Raw genomic sequence first — 20,478 nt, 5'->3', positions numbered from 1 at the left:
AGTTTCCACCTCTGTCAAAATCAGATGGCTGTAGGCTTATATATGGGTCCTTAATTCTATCAATTGAGCAGTGTGTATACTTCTTATGCCACCATAGCCCTTATTTTATAACTAGAGCTCTGTAATACAACTTGGTAACTCCAGAATTTTGTCATTATTCAAGATCGTTTTAACTAACATGTGGGCTTTTCTGTTTCTATAAGAAAGTTGAGGTTATTTTTTTCCATGTATGTGAAGAATTACATTGGAATTTTGATGGACATTGCCTTGAATCTTTATATTGCTCTTGGTAGAATGGACATTTTATTAAATAATTTGAGGAGTATTGGTATTAGTTCTTCTTTGAAAGTCTGGTATAAGTCTATCCTGAGTATATTTTGACATGGGTATTTCTTAGCTGAGAGATTTTCATTTGCTGCATTTATCTCATACTGCTATAAATCTACTTAAATTATTCATTTCACCCTGATGCAGCTTTGGTAGATCATATATATCTAGAAATTTTAGAATGTATAAAGAACAACAAAAACTAAACATCAAGAAAAGAAAACAATTAAAAATGGGGCAATGGGAATAAATAGAACATTCTCAAATGATGCATACAAATGAATAAAAACATTTTTCAAAAGCTCAGCATCCCTACTTATCATGGAAATTCAAATTAAAAGCACTTTGAGATTTTCTATTACTCCAGTTACAATGGTTGTAATTTTTAAAAAATTAGGACAAATGCTGGTGTGGATGTGAAGAAAGAGAAACATTTATTCATGGCCAGGAAGATTACATACTGCTGCAGCCACATTGGAAATCAGTGTGCAGTTTCCACAGAAAGTTAGACATAGATGTACAACATAATCCTGCTACATTGCTCTTGCACATATGCTCAAAGGACTCTATGTCCAATTTTAGAGATATGTGCTCATCCGTGTTCACTTGTGTTCTGTTCACAGAAAATAGAAATCATAAACAGCCTAGATATCCACCAACTGATAATCAAAATGCAGTAACTGTACACAAAGGACTATAAGTCAACTGTTGAAATGAAATTATGAAATTTAAATGGAAATTGTTGGTGCTGGAAACAATCTTTCTGACTGAGGTAACCCAGACCCCCAAAAGGCTAATGTTATGTATTCTCTCTTATTTGTGGTTGTTAGCTTAGAATCTTTAGGTATTTGTGTTTCATTTGGAATACCCACAGAGGTCAGGGAATTAGGAATGGTGCATGAGGAAGGGGGATTTCAAGGGTGGAAAAGTAGAATCCACTAGCACAAAGAGATAGTGGGGAATAAAGAGACACGAAGGAGTAAGTGGTTTGGGGAACAGAAGGGTAGGGTACAGGAAGAACTACAGTGTGTATTTACTAACACCAAATTTCTTTTGAAAAAATGATAAGGAAAGATCCACCTGATATATAAGCTTCTTCAAGTATACATACACATGCATGAAAGAGTTTAAATGGAGTCATCCTGTAACGGGTTGTATTGCTCCTTTTATACACCATAGATAAACAAGTAAAAGTCCAAATTCTAGGAATGAGTTTCCTCTTTTGAAGTTGAAGATAAGCAAGGTTGCATAGACTCCAAAACATTCAAAACTATTGACAATTATCTTTGTTATCTCCACATCCCAGAATATGACAGTAAGACTATTGCAAAATATACAAATATTTTGAATCACAGAAGGTGGAAAAATAAAGCTGGTGCTGATCTAGAATCTTCATTTATGTTAACTAGCTTTCACAGTGCAGGAAAATGCTGTGCATACCTCAGAAGGATACAAATAATGAACAGTTCTATTCACTGACATATCAACTTACTCAAGACATGCTTACTGATGAAATAGTGGTATGGATATTTTGAAAAAGACATTTTCTTACTGGATTTAAGCACCAATCCACAAAATAAAACCCATACAGGACATCACAGTGGGGCCAAGAACCTACGGGTTTTTAGGTCATAGGCTCTAAAGGAGCATTTACCACTACTACTCTGCTAAATGAACATAGTGTTACAATGACTCTTAATTACTTATTATTGTAGCAATAGATTACTACATCTCATCAGAGGAAATTCTCTTGGCAGTAGATGTGGCTTATTACAGAGATCCATGTAGCTGGAGTTATCTCCAGTCCCGCCTGGGCCCTCAGCCACTCAGACCCAAATAAACACACAGACACTTATATTATTTAAACTGTTTGGCCTGTTTTGCCTAATGGTTCAGGATTCTTGCTATCTAGTTCCTATATCTTAAATTAACCCATTTCTATTAACCTGTAAGTTGCCACATGGCTCATGGCTTAGCAATACTTTACATCTTACTTCTCATGGTGGCAGTGGCTGGCAGCGTCTCCTGACCCAACCTTCCACTTCCCAGCATTCTTCTCTCTCCTTATCCCACCTACACTATACTTCCTACCTGGCTACTGTCCAATCAGCACTTTATTTATTAACTAATCAGAGCAACACATTCACAGCATACAGATATCCTCAGCAGATCCAAAATTGATCAAGGTGCAGAGAATAAGAGATTGCAGAATTCATAGCCTGAATGGGACATTTATACAACAGACATGATGGATGAATTGAATGAAACAGTATTTTCTGGATACAACATGTTATTTGCACATATGAGCTTAAAGCAATTGTGACCACATAAACAAGATCTGTGAAAGCTCAATCCAGGCAAAACTCACAACATAGAAAGGGGTTGTAAGCATGATGTTTCACCCCCAGCTAATGGGATATTGGCAATTGATTGCTGCTTGGAGAGGGAGATTTGGTTTTCTTTAAGTATATGTCCCTTGGTAGTTTGACCACACTCTATTAGAAAGCCACATATCCCAAATCATATTGGCAGCATAAATTAGTCTTGAGTACCCAGAGTTATGTGGATCAAGAGTAGTATGTAGATCTGGAAAGGATTGAGGAAGTATGCGAATATGATAAAAAATATACTGCATTAATTTCTCTGAGCTAATAAACCTTTTTCAAAAATTGTCAATACAGTTGAATAAAATTAGAAATTTGATTCACTGTTTAGCCCATAAAATGTACTAGCATGCCGTTAACATGTTACTGATTTTCTCATGTTTAATTAATATAATCATGGGGTTAAGGTTTAAATCTGTGTTTTTTTCTGGTTTTAGAAATTTCTACAGTCAGGCTGACTAGGATACACATATCTAATTGCTCTACCATAATTAAATGGATAGGTTGTTTTCCAATAAATTATTTATTGTCTCAAATTAGTGTGTAGAGTATTTAGTATATTGTTATGTATATTTAGAATATGGGGAAACATCTGAGACAATACAGACAATATACCTTAGGCAGTTTTTTCTTCCAGGATTTTACTGGTCCTAATGATGAAGGAAGAGATGAGGATGATCAATAACACATAATGTATAATAAGTGGAGTGTAACTAACCTGTATAACTTCTAACACAAGAATAAGGAGACATAGAGAAAGTAATCTGGAAAGTCTAACTTGGTTAATCGAGGCAGGCCAGACTCACACATTGGTCCTTCCACTATACCCTAATTACTTAATATAAATTTATATTCTCAAATTTCCCACTTATTTTCAGATTTTCATAATGGCCTTATTATCTTGGTTATTGTTTGACTTCACTGATTTTCTGATAGTAAAGCACAGGCTAAAGCTGAGTAAACTGCTAGGTCAGCATATCACCACAAAATAGCGACATATATTGACTCTGTCAAATATCAAACTGATCTTTTAAATTGTTTTGATGTCTTATAAGGCTCTGTTTACTATAGGCCTATGTTTATTATATAATGACTAGCTCTTGTTTCTTAGAACGGATTGTACATATTTTTGGAGAGTAAGACACTTTATCACTTGCCAAAAAAAAATTGACACCACCTTTGATCTTGGCACTGATTAAAGAACAAACACCTTTAACTTGTCAGTAGATAAGTACAGTAAACAACTGACAAACAGATTAGAGTAGGAATTGTATGGCTAAAAATAAACAAATGCGTAAGTATGTTTTATATTCTCATTGATCTTATACCATAGGACAATTGGGATAGGTGATTAGGATGAATTTTTGAAACTGCAATCCTTTATAAAAGAAGTATATTTTGGAGTTAATGCTGTTCATCAGAATGCTAGGGATATTTATATAAACTATACTAATATTTATTCAAATAAAGTCTAATTTTTTACTGATGAATTTGCTATTACATTGATTTCTTTGCTAAGGCTAACCTCTATTAATGCAGTCTGCAAGTGTGTCTTCTTTTATCATACACAATCTTCATTCTCCTTGTGATACCCTAACCTATGCTCTAACTATGTAGTGCTTTCCCACTTTTTAGTTCTTAGCACAATGACTATTTTAAACAAAAAAAGCTTAAATGTAACCCATTTAACTTTCCTTTACAGAACATAAAATAGTAACAGCATTGTGTTTTTTTATGTGTAATTTGTTTCACATAATCAGATTCTTGGACAGATGAAAGAATAAATTATACTTCATGAAAACATTTTTCCTTTATCTTTCTTTACACAAGTGTGTGCTCCCACATGCATACATACATGCACATGCACATATATACACATACACATATACATACATATACATACACATACACATACACAGAGATCTTTTCTTGTGATATAAGAGGTAAGTTTAGACACTTTCTGATAACAAGGAAGAATTCATCAACTTCTTATTTTAAAGGAGTAGTTTAAGAAATATTTCATATCCTGTGACTTACTAGTTTGGACTGTATTTTGTGAGAAACATCAAATGATTACTCAATATTATACCTGACAACTCAGTAACTCCATAAGCATATCGCCTTTGCTGAACAGCATTCTCCAGAAGGAGAGAAATATTAATAAATGATAAATATATAGATGGAAGAGAGATATAGATAGATGATAGATAAGTGCATACTTAGACATGTACATACAGATGAAAGTGACTTAGTTTATGTGATTCTGGAAGGTGAAATCTACAAATCAAAATCCATGGGTTTCTGAGTGTGTAGTCTAGACTAAGTTGAAAACCCTAGATCAAGAAAATGGATAGTGCAGTTATGATTCTGAGAATGAAATCCTGAAAACCTAGCAGCTGCTGGTATAACACTTTGACTCCAAAGGCCAGAGAAGTTTGAGTTTTGTTGTCCATACATACTACAACAGTTTCATAGCTAAGGAAAAGAGAGAGATAATTCTTCTTTCCTCTGAACTTTTGTTCTTTCCAAGACCCTTGGTATTTGGATGATGCCAACACACACTGAGAAAATACAGACCACTTATAGACAGACATTCGCACAGATACTCTGTCATCTACTTAGCTATTCCTTAATCTAGTCAAGTTGACACTTAAAATTAAAAACACTCTACTTTTAAGTAACATTTTGTCAGTATATGGAGGTGTGAATTAAAGGAGCAGAATTTAAACAATGAAACATTTTTCAGCAATCCTATGCTGTGGGATGTTCTGTATGGCAAATGTGTTGCTGATTGGTCAATAAATAAAACACTGATTGGCCATTGGCTAGGCAGGAAGTATAGGAGGGACAAGGAGGAGAATAAAGCTGGGAAGTGGAGACACTGCCAGCCCCCACGATGATAAACAGCATGTGAAAATGCTGGTAAGCCACGAGCCATGTGGCAAGGTATAGATTAATGGAAATGTATTACTTTAAGCTGTAAGAACAGTTAGCAAGAAGTCTGCCACGGCCATACAGTTTGTAACCAATATAAGTCTCTGTGTTTACTTGGTCGGGTCTGAGAGGCTGTGGGACTAGCAGGTGAGAGAGATTTGTCCTGACTGTGGGCCAGGCAGGAAAACTCTAGCTACAATCCTACCAATAAGATAGCATCAGATTTGAAATTATTGTCCAAATTCAAATTTAATAATCAAAGACCACATTTTTCTCATATGCATGTCAATAGTATGAATAAGATTTAAACTACTGAGTTTAAACTCTCTTTTCTCACTTTGTCTGGGTGACAAAGATTGATAATTCATAAAGGGAACTTCAGCCTGTCACAAAATCTAGGTCTCATTATAAGGAACCCCTCTCTGAGTAGAATGTATTTGACCAAACCTGTAGACAATGTGTTAATTGAAAAGTTCAGAGAAGTAAAGCAACACCACTAGTTTAGTCTTAGTAATTAGTTTTATTATAATCAACAAGATCTTTAATGTCTCTCTGATTTTATTATCTTCACTTACAAAATTTGACTTCTCAGCCACGCTTACATATTCTATTGAGAAGAACAAATGAAATAGCAAATGTGAAATATTCTGAAAAGTGAGAATTATTATTCAGAGGCAAGCATGACACAAAGCTTTTGCCATGAGCAGAAAACTATTTTACTCTGCTGCTGAGAGTGTTCATTTCAAACCAAAAGCGACTGACATTCATTCTCTGAAAGCTCAGGCTAACTTGCATAATCATCCCTTTATCCATCAGCTGAGCCTCTTCCAGCATAAAAAGAACCCTATAAATCTCCCAGTTTCCTTCTTGCTCCACTTGCTGAATCAGTCTTTGTGAAAGCATCCCCTCCAGTGTGTAGTATTTTGAAGAAACTTTAAAGAAAACTTTGTGTCCAGAGATTGCTGATTCAGGAAAATGAATGAGGTGACAGAGATGTATTTGGAGTCCTTCATTTACAGGAAAGTAGTCTGGCCAACACTACATGAATAAGGAGGCACCTCTTTAGCCAAAGAAAGCACATTGCTTACAAATCACATATATGTTTCTGATTTGGAAATATGGAATGTGAAGTGAATATATATCACCACATTTTAAAGGTACTCTTCTCTGCATTAAAAAGCCCACATTTAATTTATAGTACTTCATAATCCCTTATTCCTATGTCTCCATACATAATACAAGAGATTCTGGAAAGTGCACCCTGCAGTATGATATGCCACAATGCCACAGGACATGAGAACAAGAAAATGCCCTTTCCTACAATGTATAAAATAAATCAAAACTATTCATAAACATGACTGAGGACAAATAGCTCTCTCTGGCTTAAAAAAGTCATTATGCTGCAACTACTTTACTCAGACATCTAGAGTTTGACTGGCAGACTCCTGTATATTGGTAATTCTTGTCTTTAGTAAAACAGAGATTTCCTGAATCTTTTTCACACTTATTAGCTGCCACACTGAGATAACATATTAAAATATTATGTTGAAAGAAATCATCTTTTGACAGGAAAGCACACATATTGGTAATAGGTGTTAGACTGTGAATGGTGTCATCAGGATGCAATCTGAATGATGTCTTCAAACTAGCTTGCTGAAGAAATTCACTCAAAAATGTATTATCCATAAATTACTGGAATGCATCTTGGAATTATCTATATTCATTTTTAAAGGAAGCTATACAAATACAGTCCAGTTAAACACTAAATACCAGATAATTTCTCTATTAGTCTCAAATCTGAACTTTCCTGTTAGTAGCTGGTTGACCAAAAATTAAATACTTTTACTCTAAAATAATATTTCTTAATTTTCATTTTTAATTATTTATTTTTATTTTTTCTTGGCAGGGAGAAAAACAGATACCCTTATATTAATCTAAGAAAGCAGAAAGAAAAGTTTAAGAACTAAGTTAAGTATTTTGACTAATATATTTTAATATTCATACAAGCAACATTTTATTGTGTTAATTCTCATGAAAATCTCAGTAAACAATCTACTAGAGCTAATAGTGGATTTGATTGTACAGTATTCAAGTTCTCTTCCATCTGTCATATGGTTTTGTGAAAGAGGTTGGAGATTTGTTTCATTGTTTCAATAATGCTTTTATTCAGACATTAACATGTATTTTTATTTCCTGAATTTAATGAAGGTAATTGTAAAGATGCATTTCCAACTGGAATTTCATCGCTTGTTTCTAGTGAGATACAAATGAGTTCTCTGAAATTGTTTTCCCAGGCAATATCCAGACAACTATTAAGCACATGAGCTGTTCTTTAGAAATCTATCTTTTGTTTTAGTATCACTCTACTAACTCTTCTTATTCATTGGAATCTCAATTGTGGCCTTGACATAAAAGTGTCTCTTCCATATATTGCTATTATTGTATACATCCTATATTGTTAATATTTGGTCATCTTCTGGTACAAACTTCTATCATTATCTGCCAACTTAACTGTTTTTTTCCCATCAAGGAAACATAATCTGTGAATTAACATATTAGAAATAAAGCCTGCAAACTAGCAAAATTTCCAGGCAAGTAGTGGGTTGGTAATGTTACTTTCAGAATAATTTCATCCCTACAAGATTTTCCAAAGGAATTGTCTTCTAATAACTAAGTCTTGGACTTCATTAATGAATGTAAAAGGTTATTCTACTAATAAAATAAAATCTTCAACAGACAAAGAAGGTGTATCTAACAAATGACACAAGTAAAGTATATCTAACAAATAAGTGCTTTTCAATAAAATTTTGTTATGAAAATTATTATATTAAGGAGCATTTAGAGCATGTAACATTAAGAAATTAACTGATTTTCTATACTTAGCATATGTATTGCCTTATTTTAAGTTTGATGAAGTAGTATCACAATTGGAATTAATACAATAAAATTTCATGTATTTGGTAGATTACTTATATCTATTAAACTTTGTTTCATTCAACCTCAATTTATGATGTTTTTCAAACTATCAGCCTAAGGAATTTACTTTAAATTTTATCAAAGAATCTCTTCATATATTGTTTTATTTTCAATTTTAAAAATGAGTACTTTAATTTTGTTTTGTTGTTTACTTTTCCAAACTGAGGTGAAGGTTAAAAACTAAAGATTAACTTTTTTTCTAAATTAAGATCATATCATCTATGCAGGCCAGGGAAGCAGGTAGTCTAAGTGTCAATCGTTACCTCTCCCTCCTCTCATGCAAACCCAATCCCCCAATCTCACCTCCAGTTCTGTAGCAGACCACCTTCTGCTATCTCTTTTTCTCTCTGCTCCAAAATTGTGAAGATCATGCCTATCTTCTCTTTGAAAGTTCCTATGGGCACATCTGTTTGTCTCAGCCCCCAACTCCAAAAGGTATTCACTGAGAACTTGCCAGCCAAGTCTTCCAGAGAAGCAGGTAGGTTAGCTTCAGCTCTTCATTCTCTCTCCAATTCCATATCCATATGCATATGCATATCCTTATCCAATGTCTTGGTCTCATCCCCAGCTCTGTAGCAGACTACCTATTAAGGCTTCTCCTCACTCTCTGGCCCCATTCTCAGGAGATTAAGCAGATCCTAGCAGAACACTCTGCTTTCCTCTCTCCTGTGAACACTTTTACCCCAACCCTACTAGCCCATCACCTACCTGAGTATCAGTTCCCAATAACTAGAAACAGATTCTACCTGAAACCCATAGTTGTCATACCTAGTAGGATTCTAGAAGCATTCCCTAACAGAAAACATGGGACCACAACAGTCTCCTAAGGACCAGAGAGGGCAACAGAAACTAAGGAACAAAACATCTACCCAACAAAAACAGGACCATATCTCAACACCTAGAATTACAAGCATCCCAATTCCAGATACTTAATCACCAGTGTAAAACCACAAGCCATATAGGCTAGGATAATATGTCTCAACTAGAGCCCAACAACCCTACCACAGTAGCCCAGAGAAATGAAACGTAGCTGAAGCATTATACAAGGATCTCAAAGCACCCTTTATGAATAGGATAAAGGTTCCTTGAAAGGAAATGAATAAATTAATCAAGAAATATATGAAAGCACAAATAAACAGTAGAAGAAAATGAAATAAACAGTTCAAGTGATGAGTTCAAGGTTAAACACTGAAAGTGATGAGAGGATCTGAAAGTGATGAGAGAATCAGTAAATAAAATGCCGACTGAAGGAAATCTGGAAAGGAAAATTTTGTAAGTCAAAAAGGAAATTCTGAGACAAGCCCCACTAACAGAATACAGAAATGGAAGACAGAATCTCAGGCATTAAAGCCAAAATAGGAGACAAGGATACCTCAGTCAAGAAATGCTATGTCTAAAAATATCCAGGCAGAAAATCCAGTATATTATGAAAAGACCAAATGTATGAATAATAAGAATAGAGGAAGAAGAAGAAACCCAGGTCAAAGACATGGAAATAGTTTTTTAATTCATAAAAGAAAATTTTCCTACATTAAAGAAGGGGTTACCTATGAAGGCCCAAGAAGCATAGAACACAGAAAATAGACTGGACCAGAGAGAAAATTCATCTCAGCAAATAATAATCAAAACACCAAACATACAAAACAAAGAAAGAGTATTAAAAGCTGTAAGGGAAAGAAAAAAATAACATCTAAAGGCAGACCTATTATAATAACATGAATTCTCAATGGAGACTCCAAAAGCCAGAAGGGCCTAGACAGATGTTCTAAAAACTCTAACAAACCACAGATACCTGTACACTATACTCATCAAAATTTTCCATCACAATAGATGGAGAAAATTACATTACAAGCTAAAACCAAATTTAAGCAATATCTATCTACAGATCCATCCCTACAAAAGGTCATAGAAGAAAAACTTCAACCTGGAAAGGTTAACCACACACAAGAAAACTAAAAACAGGAAAACAAAACAAAACAAAAACCACCACAAGAACAAAGTAAGAAAAGTCAACAAAACATTATTAATTAGTAACTCTCAACATCAATGGTCTTAATTCCATTAAAAAGACACAGACTAACAGAATGGGTATGAAAATTTAAGTTGTAAAGCAATTTGACTAGAGAGATATTTACAGAAGATTTTACCCCAGAACAAAAGAATATATCTTCTCAGCACCACATGAAACTTTCCGCAAAATTAACCACATACTTGGACACAAAACAAGTTTCAACAGATATAAGAAAATAGAAATAATGTCCTACATTTTATTAGACCACCATGGATTAAAGCTGGAATCATCAACATACAGCAGAAAGTTTACAAACTCATGGAAACTGGACAGCTCACTACTGAATAAAAAATAGGTCAAGACACAAATTAAGAAATTAAAACTTTACAGAACTGAATTAAAATAAAATCACAACATGCTCAAAATTATGGGACACAATGACGATAGTACTAAAAAGCAAGGTGATAGCACTAATTGCATACACAGTGAAATTGGAGAAATATCATACTAGTAACTTCCAGGACACTTGAAACCTCTAGAACAAAAAGAAGGAATCATCCCCAAAATGTAGACAGTAAGAAATAATGAAACTCCGGTCTGAAATCAATAAAATAGAAGCATTGAAAAATACAAAGAATCAATTAAGAAAGAGTTGGTTCTTTGAGAAAATAAATAATATTGAGAAACTCAGCCAAATTAACTAAAAAGCAGAGAAAGAGAAAAGACACCAATTAAGAAAATAACGATAGACTCAAGTGAATTCAGAGAGTCATCAGGACATACTTGAAAAAAGTACTCCACCAAATTGGAAAATCGAAAAGAAGTGGGTAATTTTATAGGTACAGATCCCTGATCAAAGTTAAACAAAGAGCAAGTAAGAAATTTAAAGAGCTCTATAACCCCTAGTGAAATCAAAGCAGTGATTAAAATTCTCATAAATCAATAAAATCCCAGGACCAGATGATTTTAGCACAGAATTATACCAGGTTTTCAAAGAAAAGTTAATCTCGACATTTCTCAAATTATTCCACAAATACAAAGAGAAGAAACATTGCACAATTAATTTTATGAGGCCACAGTTACCCTGATACCCAAACCACATAAAGACTGAACAAGAAAGAATTACAGAAAATTTCCCTTATGAACATAGAAGTAAAAATATTGAATAAAATGTTTGCAAACTGAATCCAAGGGCACTTCAAAAATATTACCCACAGTGGTCAAGTAGACTTCATCTCAGAGATGCAGGAGTGATTCAACATATGAAAATCTGTCATGTGATCCAACATTAAAAACAAACTGAAAGAAAAAGACCACATGATCATATCACTGGATGCTGAAAAAGCCTTTGACAAAATCCAATACCCCTTTATGATAAAGGTCTTGAGGAGATCAGGAATATAAGGAACATATATAAATATAATAAAAGCAATATACAGGAAGCCAACAGCCAACATCAGATTAAATGGAGAGAAACTGTAAGTAAATTTGTTGCAACTCTGTGGGTTTGGTCCCAGGTTATGGCACCAAAATGTGAGTTCTGCAACTCTGGGAAAGGTGTCCTGACTACTTGGGGAGTCAGTCAGCACCTTGAGCTGCTTAGGACAGCTCTGATGGCTGGAGCTGCAAAGATACAGTTTAGCTCTGGAGGGCAAGGTTTCCAGGACACCTTGAGCTGCTTGGGCCATCTCTGCCCTGGAGTTGTCCCAGACACCTGGAGCTGCAAAAGAGACAGCTCAGCCATGGAGGGAGAGGTATCCCGAACACCTCGAGCTGGAAGGGAAGTTTTTCTGACTCATCAGGAGAGTCAGACCTGGAACTGCTTCAGCAGGGAAGGGTATCTTGACTATTCCGGAAAGTCATGCCTGGAGCTGCCAGGAGCTCTGCAGGGAAGGGTATCCTGACTGTTCAGGGGAGTCAGGCTATACCTGGTGTGATGGGGGATGGTGTCCCCACGGGATATTGCAACCCTGCTCCTCACATGGAGAGCAGCTACAGCTGAGCTTTGCTCAGCCCCCACTTAAGGGGGCTTCCTAGGAGAGCTCTGCTTCTTCAGCCTAAAAAATTGCAGAAATATAGCAATCTCCTCCAGCTCTGGAGAAAAGTGTTACTTTTTCAGTTCTGTTCAGCTCTTCCTTGCTCTGTCCACTGAGGGATGTTTCAGCAAGGATCTTCTTCTGTTCAGCTCTTCCTTGCTCTGTCCACTGAGGGATGTCTTAGCAAGGATCTTCTCTATGCCAGTGAATGAAGATTTTCACACTCAAAGCTCTTTTGAGAAAGAGATTCATTTGGGAAGGAGGAGTCCAGGAGAGTAGCGCCCTCTACCAGGAAGGAGAGAACAGTCCTTTTTTAACTGACCAGGCAGGGCAGTTTATTTAGGATGTCTTGGGGTAGAGTCAACCAGGGGTTGACAAGGGGCCCAGGGTTCTACTGTCCTGCTCTGTGATTGGTTGGTTTCACAAGTCAGTTGGCCAGGGGCAGAGATGTCTCTGATTTGAGCCAAACTGTATTTCTTTCACTGGCCTTACTTAGCTTTTTTGACACTAATTCTAAGGCCAGAGAACATTTCATTCACTGACTCTGATTCTAGGGACCAAGAGTATTTCTTTGGTTCTGGTTTCAGAATCAGGGAGTGTTTCCTTAGCTCATTTCTCTGACTCAGGTCCCAAACCCAGACTGTATTTCTTTTTCTGGTCCTGGGCCCCAGGGCCAAAGTTCTACTGTCCTGCTCTGTGGTTAGGTGGTTTCACAAGTCAGTTGGCCAGGGGCAGAGATGGCTCTGATTTGAGCCAAACTGTGTTTCTTTCACTGGCCTTATCTGAGCCATCTTTCCCCAGTTCTGGGCTCTAGGGTCAGATTTTTTTTTTAGCTAGCCCCTTTTCCCTACAGAAACTCAAATCTATTCCACTAAAATCAGGAACAAGACAAGGCTTTCCACTCTCCCCATATCTATTCAATACTGTACTTGAAATTTTAGCTAGAGCAATAAGACAACTGAAGGAGATCAAGGGGATACAAATTGGAAAAGAAAAAGACAAAACATCTTTATTTAAAAATGATATGAGAGTATAGATAACTTACCCTTTAATTCCACCAGAGCATTGCTACAGCTGTTAAACACTTTCAGTAAAGTAGTAGATACAAAATTATCTCACAAAAATCAGTTGTCCTCCTGTATACAAATGACTAACCCACTGTATGCACTCCACATAGACTTTTCTTAAATCTTTGCTGACACAGTTTGATTGTATGGATTTGGGCAATTATACCCTTCTTTAAGAACATGTCTTTTTTTTTAATTTGAAGGAAAGTGTCAACAAAATCATGTCATTTATACAAAATAATGAGAAAAATATGTTCATAATAGTTGGCATACAATGAACCCTCACAATGTACTTTCTTCCTTAATATTATTTCAGAGTAAGATTCTCTTATCATCTGATAGATCTGGGCTATATTTTCTTCATTATGAAAGATGATTAGTAGCATGATTATTTCAATTTTATAATCACTATTTTAAATTTTTTTAATTTGTGTGCTTTAGTCCATATGTGAATTTATGCGACATGTGTGCAGGTGTCCAAAGACACCAGAAGAAGGAATAGTGTCCCAGGAGATGGACTTACTGGTGATTGTGAAGCATATGACAAACTCAGGCCTCTGGAAGAGTAATACGTGCTGTTAACCAATGATCTTCATGTCTAGCCTCAATTACTCAATGTTTACACATAAGTAACAGAAACACAAATGAGTCAAATAATCTAAAATTTACTTTTAGACAAATATGGTAAATAGCTTGGAGATGAGAGTTATAGATCTTCGATAATCTGAAATTTTCCTTTTTTTTTTTTTTGGTTTTTCAAGACAGGGTTTCTCTGTGTGGCTTTGTGCCTTTCCTGGAACTCACTCTGTAGCCCTGGCTGGCCTCGAACTCACAGAGATCCGCCTGCTTCTGCCTCCTGAGTGCTGGGATTAAAGGCATGTACCACCACCTCCCACCTGAAATTTTTTTTGAATGGTCTATCTTTGATCATACAAATGTTTTAGCCCACCAGGCAGTAGTGGTGCATGTCTTTAACTCCCAGCATGTGGGAGGGAGGCAGAGGCAGGAGGATCTTGGTGAGTTCAAATCCAGTCTGGGCTATAGAATGTGTTCCAGGACAGGCTCCAAAAAGCTACACAGAGAAACCCTGTCTTGAAAAAACTGAAAAGAAAAGAAAAGTGTATTAGCCCCTTACTGAACTGACAATATACTGATGTTATCATGACAATTCATGTTTTTGGTTGAAAGCTTAAAATGTAACAAAATATGTTACTGTGATAATTTGGCTAAAAATGGGCTAATGCAAATAAAATACAAATTGAGGGAATATTCAAATAAAAGCAAGTAAGTTCATTCAGTATGAAAAAATTATTCTTTTAGTCACATACTTTTTGTAAGTCTTCCATTTTGTAAGTAAATGAGGTCGTTGGTTTAGCTCCTTAACTTACAATTTATAGTGTTTATAAAAGGGATTTCTGGTCCTATCAGCTTTCCTGTGGTGCAGTATCTACCATCTTCTAACATAGATGGTTGATTCAAAGATGATTTCATACTTTTGGGGGATAAGCCAGCCTAGGAGTATATTCCTCGAAGATCATGATCAACCACCACATCCTCAGAAATCACAATCCTAATGGAAACTTTTTTTCTATATTTTCTGTATACTAAGAATTGACTTAATTTTGTGTAGTATATGTTGCACACACAAGATTTAAAAAAATGTTATAATACACAAAGATGATAACCTGTGGGGGTAGAATGAGAATTAAAGCTGCCATTATTATCATTGCAGCATAGTTTACATTTTCCATTCACTGTGCTTATATGACTGAAAATCCTTAATTAAATGATCATTTTATTGAGATATAGGCAGCTTCTGAAATTGATTTAAAACTCAGTCTTATATAGTAGCCTTCTGATAAACAAGCTACCTAATGTCTAATGACTATAATTAAAGAAGCAGATACTCCCTCACTTTAACTCGGTTCTCAGTTATTTTAGGTAAGAAAATAATCATTTTAATGTTTGAAATATAAATATATTAATTCATTGTTAATTTTAAGTGCAGTTAATCATGTCATTGATGAATAGTTAAGTTGTCTAAAGTTCATCATAAACAAATAGATGAATGGAAAAAGGCTTAGGCTTTACTGGAAATGATTTAATAAGTTTATAAATTACTTACCCTATTTAGTGTCCCATTGCTTCTTCCACCCCAACTATGAGATTAGAATGATTTACAAGCCCTGTTAGAGTGCAGAGTGACTTCCAGAACTTAAAGCTGAGTGTAGTATTTCAATAAACAGTGATAATAAGATATTCCATTATTATGGTTCTAATTATATGCAGTATATGACAACTTGGATATAAAATAATTAAGAACAATTAAAATTCATTATCCTATAGATCATTTTATATTGATGATACAGAGATCACTTGCCTAAAAGAAGAATTTCCTCTAGTCATCTAGGAAAAAAAGAAAACCTATAGCAGGTGGTGCTATGAGACCTTTGTTACTGTTCTTGCTTTGGTTGTTATTGTTTGTAATAAGCTGTTTATATGATTCACATCAATGATTTCATAGAACAGGAAATATAATAACTTTTAAATTGTTTTCTCTAATGATGGTTGATGTTATTAATGTGTTGAATGAAGTATATTCCACTTTTCATAAGACAAATTTTGCATGAAAACCCTAGGTCTCAGGACAGCTCAGAGAAGATGAGGATCTGCTTTCTTCTCTCAAAAGTCTGGAATTGAACAATACCCATAAAAGTTGAGAGTGAATTTATGCATTTTGTGATAAATTCTTATTATTAATGTATTTATCAAAAGTTTTTTGTTAAAATCATTGTATCACTTAAGAAATGAACCTCTTTTAGTAGATAGTCAAGGTTCAAATTCTGTTCTATAGGAAAAAACAAGCCTTAAAAATAATAACTATATTAAATATGAACTACAGAAAACAAATCATCAATATAATGCTCTGAAAACATGTCTTAGTTTACTAGAACCCCTCACACAGTTATTGTGACATTGAGATAAATAAAATGTAAAACACAATAGTGTCTGATTATTTTTTCTATAGATTGCATCTGTAATAATAATTGTTATTATTATTATACTATTCAAGTAACTACTCCTTGAACCAAACTTTGATTACAGAGATCTAATTATTTTAGATGGTAAACTAAAATACATAGTCTTTTCAGTCTCTAAATTTTTGATGAAAATACAAAAGTTTGATCATGAGATACCCCCGATCTCATAATTTGTTCCAACCACTCATATAGATTTTTTTCAATTTTTTTTAATTTTTATTTTTATTTTGCAATACAATTCAGTTCCACATATCAGCCACGGATTCCCTTGTTCTCCCCCCTCCCGTCCCTGTCACCTTCCCCCTGGCCCACCCCCCATTCCCACCTCCTCCCGGGCAAAGCCTCCCCTGCAGACTGAGATCAACCTGGCAGACTCAGTCCAGGCAGGTCCAGTCCCCTCCTCCCAGGCCCAGCCAAGTGATCCTGCATAGGCCCCAGGTTTCAAACAGCCAACGCATGCAATGAGCACAGGACCTGGTCCCACTGCCTGGATGCCTCCCAAACAGATCAAGCCAATCAACTGTCTCACCCATTCAGAGGGCCTGATCCAGTTGGTGACCCCTCAGCAATTGGTTCATAGTTCATGTGTTTCCATTTGTTTGGCTATTTGTCCCTGTGCTTTTATCCAACCTTGGTCTCAACAATTCTCGCTCATATAAACCCTCCTCATTCTTGCTAATTGGACTCCCAGAGATCCACCCAGGGCCTAGTCATGGATCTCTGCATCCAGATCCCTCACTAGTTGGATGAGGTTTCTAGCATGACAATTAGGGTGTTTGACCATCCCATCACCAGAGTAGGTCAGTTTGGGCTGTCTCTTGACCATTGCCAGCAGTCTTTTGTGGGGGGTATCTTTGTGGATTTCTGTGGGCCTCTCTAGCATTTTGCTTCTTCCTATTCTCATGTGGTCTTCATTTACCATGGTCTCCTATTCCTTGTTCTTCCTCTCTGTTGTTGATCCAGCTGGGATCTCCCACTCCCCCAAGCTCTCTTTCCCTCGACCCTCGCCCTTCATTACCCCCACTCATGTCCAGGCTGTTCATGTAGATCTCTTCCATTTCTCTGTCATTGGGCGATCCACGTGTCTTTCTTGGGGTCCTGTTTTCCAGGTAGCCTCCATGGTGATGTGAGTAGCAGTCCAGTCAAAGCAAATAAAACATGAATAGATCAAAATAAAAGTATGTTTCAAACATGATTCATATTTTATACTTTATGCTTAGCATGATGGTCCACTGTTGGAAGAATTTAACCTCTTTTGCTTGATCAATTATTACTATGGAAAAAAGAAATCTATATTATAGAATTAGAGATGTAGGAGGTGTGGCTTAGTTTAGAAGATAGCAGCAATAGCTAAATTTATTTTGTGACTTGGTAATGCAAATACACAGATACATTAGATATATATTGCAGAAGACTCACTGATGTGGAATAAATAATTGTTTAACTATGTAAAGATGTATTACATTTGTTTACACTGCATTTGTTTAACTATGTAAAGATATGTTGCTGGTTCACCTTGCCTGCCTAAGGCACCTGAACAGCCAACAAACAGCTAGGCAGAGGAGGAATAGGCAGGGCTGGTGAGCAGAGAGAAATGGGAAGCCAGCCAGCCAGAGTCAGCCTGTCAGGGCCCAGTCAGCTGGGAACCCAGTCAGCTGTGGGAGCAGCCTGCAGAGGGGACAGACATGGGAAGAGTAGGAAAGCAGGATTGACAGTATGTAGATGAGGTAAAGGAGCCTCAGGGCAGCACATAGATTAATAGAAATGGGGTATTTTAAGTTTAAAAAAGCTAGCTGGAAATAAGCCTAAGGCCAAAAATTTATACTAATAAGTCTCTGTGTCATGATTTGGAGGCCGGCAGTCCAAGAAAGCTAGCTACAAATCAACATGGTTATGTTTGATGGTATAAATGGGAGGCATAGCCTGAAGAAAATAGAGCAATCAATGATTCTTGAAATGCTTAACTGGAGTAACTGAGCAGATGATTGCAGTTTTTTTTTCTTTTTTCTTTTTTTACTCTTTGGGGGCCCACCACCCAGCTCCCAAATAAATATACAGAGTCTTATTCTTACTTATGAATTCCTGGCCTTAGCTTGGCTTGTTTCCAGCGAGCTTTTCTAACTTCAACTATCCCATCTCTCTTTAACTATGCTTTGCCTCTGGGCTTTATACCTCTCTTTATTCTATATATCTTACTTTTGTTCTTACTCCATGGCTAGTTGTGTGATGGGGGGGCTAGCCCATAGCATCCTCTCCTCTCCTCTTTTTCTCGCTCCACCCCTTCTGCTCTCTGGAGCCTAGATTTATCCTCTTATTTAGTCTCACTGCCTGGCAGCCCCAATTATCCATCTCTCCTGCCTAATTATTGGCTGTTCAGCTCTTCCTTAGAAATATCAGGTGTTTTAGACAGGCAAAGGAACACAGCTTTACAGAGTTAAACAAATGCAACATAAAAGATTGCACCACATCTTTGCATAATTAAATAAATAATTCCATAGCGTAAACAAATGTGACACATCTTAAATATTCCACAACAGACGTTGGAAATTCTTAAGACAAAACTCATATTTCAAGTAAGGAAACAGCAACTGAATCTATGAAACAAGGTCTTAATAATAATAAGAGAGCTAAACAAATATTTACCAAGTCATTGGCATCTAAGAACTGTATTAAAATTAGCATTGGGTACATTCATTTAGAAAGAGCCTTTAGAAGTTATAGGCATATTCTCACCCTAAGCTTCACCCATACAAGACTATTGACAGTTGATTCAATAGAAAATATTAAAAGGCTTGAAAAACAATTTACATACATCCATGGAGCTATTCATACTAAGGGAAGGTGAATAATTCCATATGAATAGCATTATATTTTCAGTTCTATAGAAGCTTGAAATATACTAAGAAGTAACTCCTACAAAGAGAATTTCTACATCAGTATTGTAAAAATGAGCCCTATTTTATCACTAGGATGAGCAAAGTAAGTGTGCAGTATCTCAACTAATTACAGATATCTCATCACAGAAGATGTCTCAATGATTTCTTCCTGCTTTAAGGCTGAATTTGAGACAATTTAAGAAGTAACTCCTATTTCTAATTAATATTTATATTTTCATCTTAATCTTACCCTCTACCTCTGTCTCTAAAATAAAGCCATTTTTTTAGTAATAGGTATTTCACCAAGATTACATGATCCTATCATAGCTTTCAATGTTTTAAGAGCATGCTGTAGGAATTAGCGTCATGACCTTCTTATATTACTTGTCTCCTATGAAAACTCATCAGTTCTTCATTTATTTTGTTATATGTTTTTAATCTGAAACTGCTAATGTTATATTTAGAATGATTTGAAAGCAGACATTTGGTTATTCATTTCCTCTCACCCTGTGAAAACTCTAAAAACAGGAAAGCAGGCTTCTTGAAAAAGGACATCTGTATCTGTTTTCAGCTTAGAAAATCATAGTATAATATGTCTAACCTAATACAACTATAAATTCTGATGAAGTTTTATTTTTATATGTTCTATATGTTTTCACTCATAGATTGGTAACTACACCAATTGTCATCAGAGAGCCTTCATCCAATAGATGATGGAAATAGATGCAGAGACCACAGGCAAACATTGGGCCAAGCTTGGGGAATCCTGCTGAATAATTCGAAAGAGGAAGGATTATACTAGTCAGTGTGGTGGAGCGAAGGACAT

This window comes from Peromyscus californicus, unplaced genomic scaffold, assembly GCF_007827085.1.
Source record: "Peromyscus californicus insignis strain IS unplaced genomic scaffold, ASM782708v3 Scaffold_10__1_contigs__length_136768540, whole genome shotgun sequence".
NCBI classification, from domain to species: domain Eukaryota; kingdom Metazoa; phylum Chordata; class Mammalia; order Rodentia; family Cricetidae; genus Peromyscus; species Peromyscus californicus.
The sequence above is the reverse complement of the archived record's forward strand: the minus strand, read 5'-3'. Positions refer to the sequence as shown.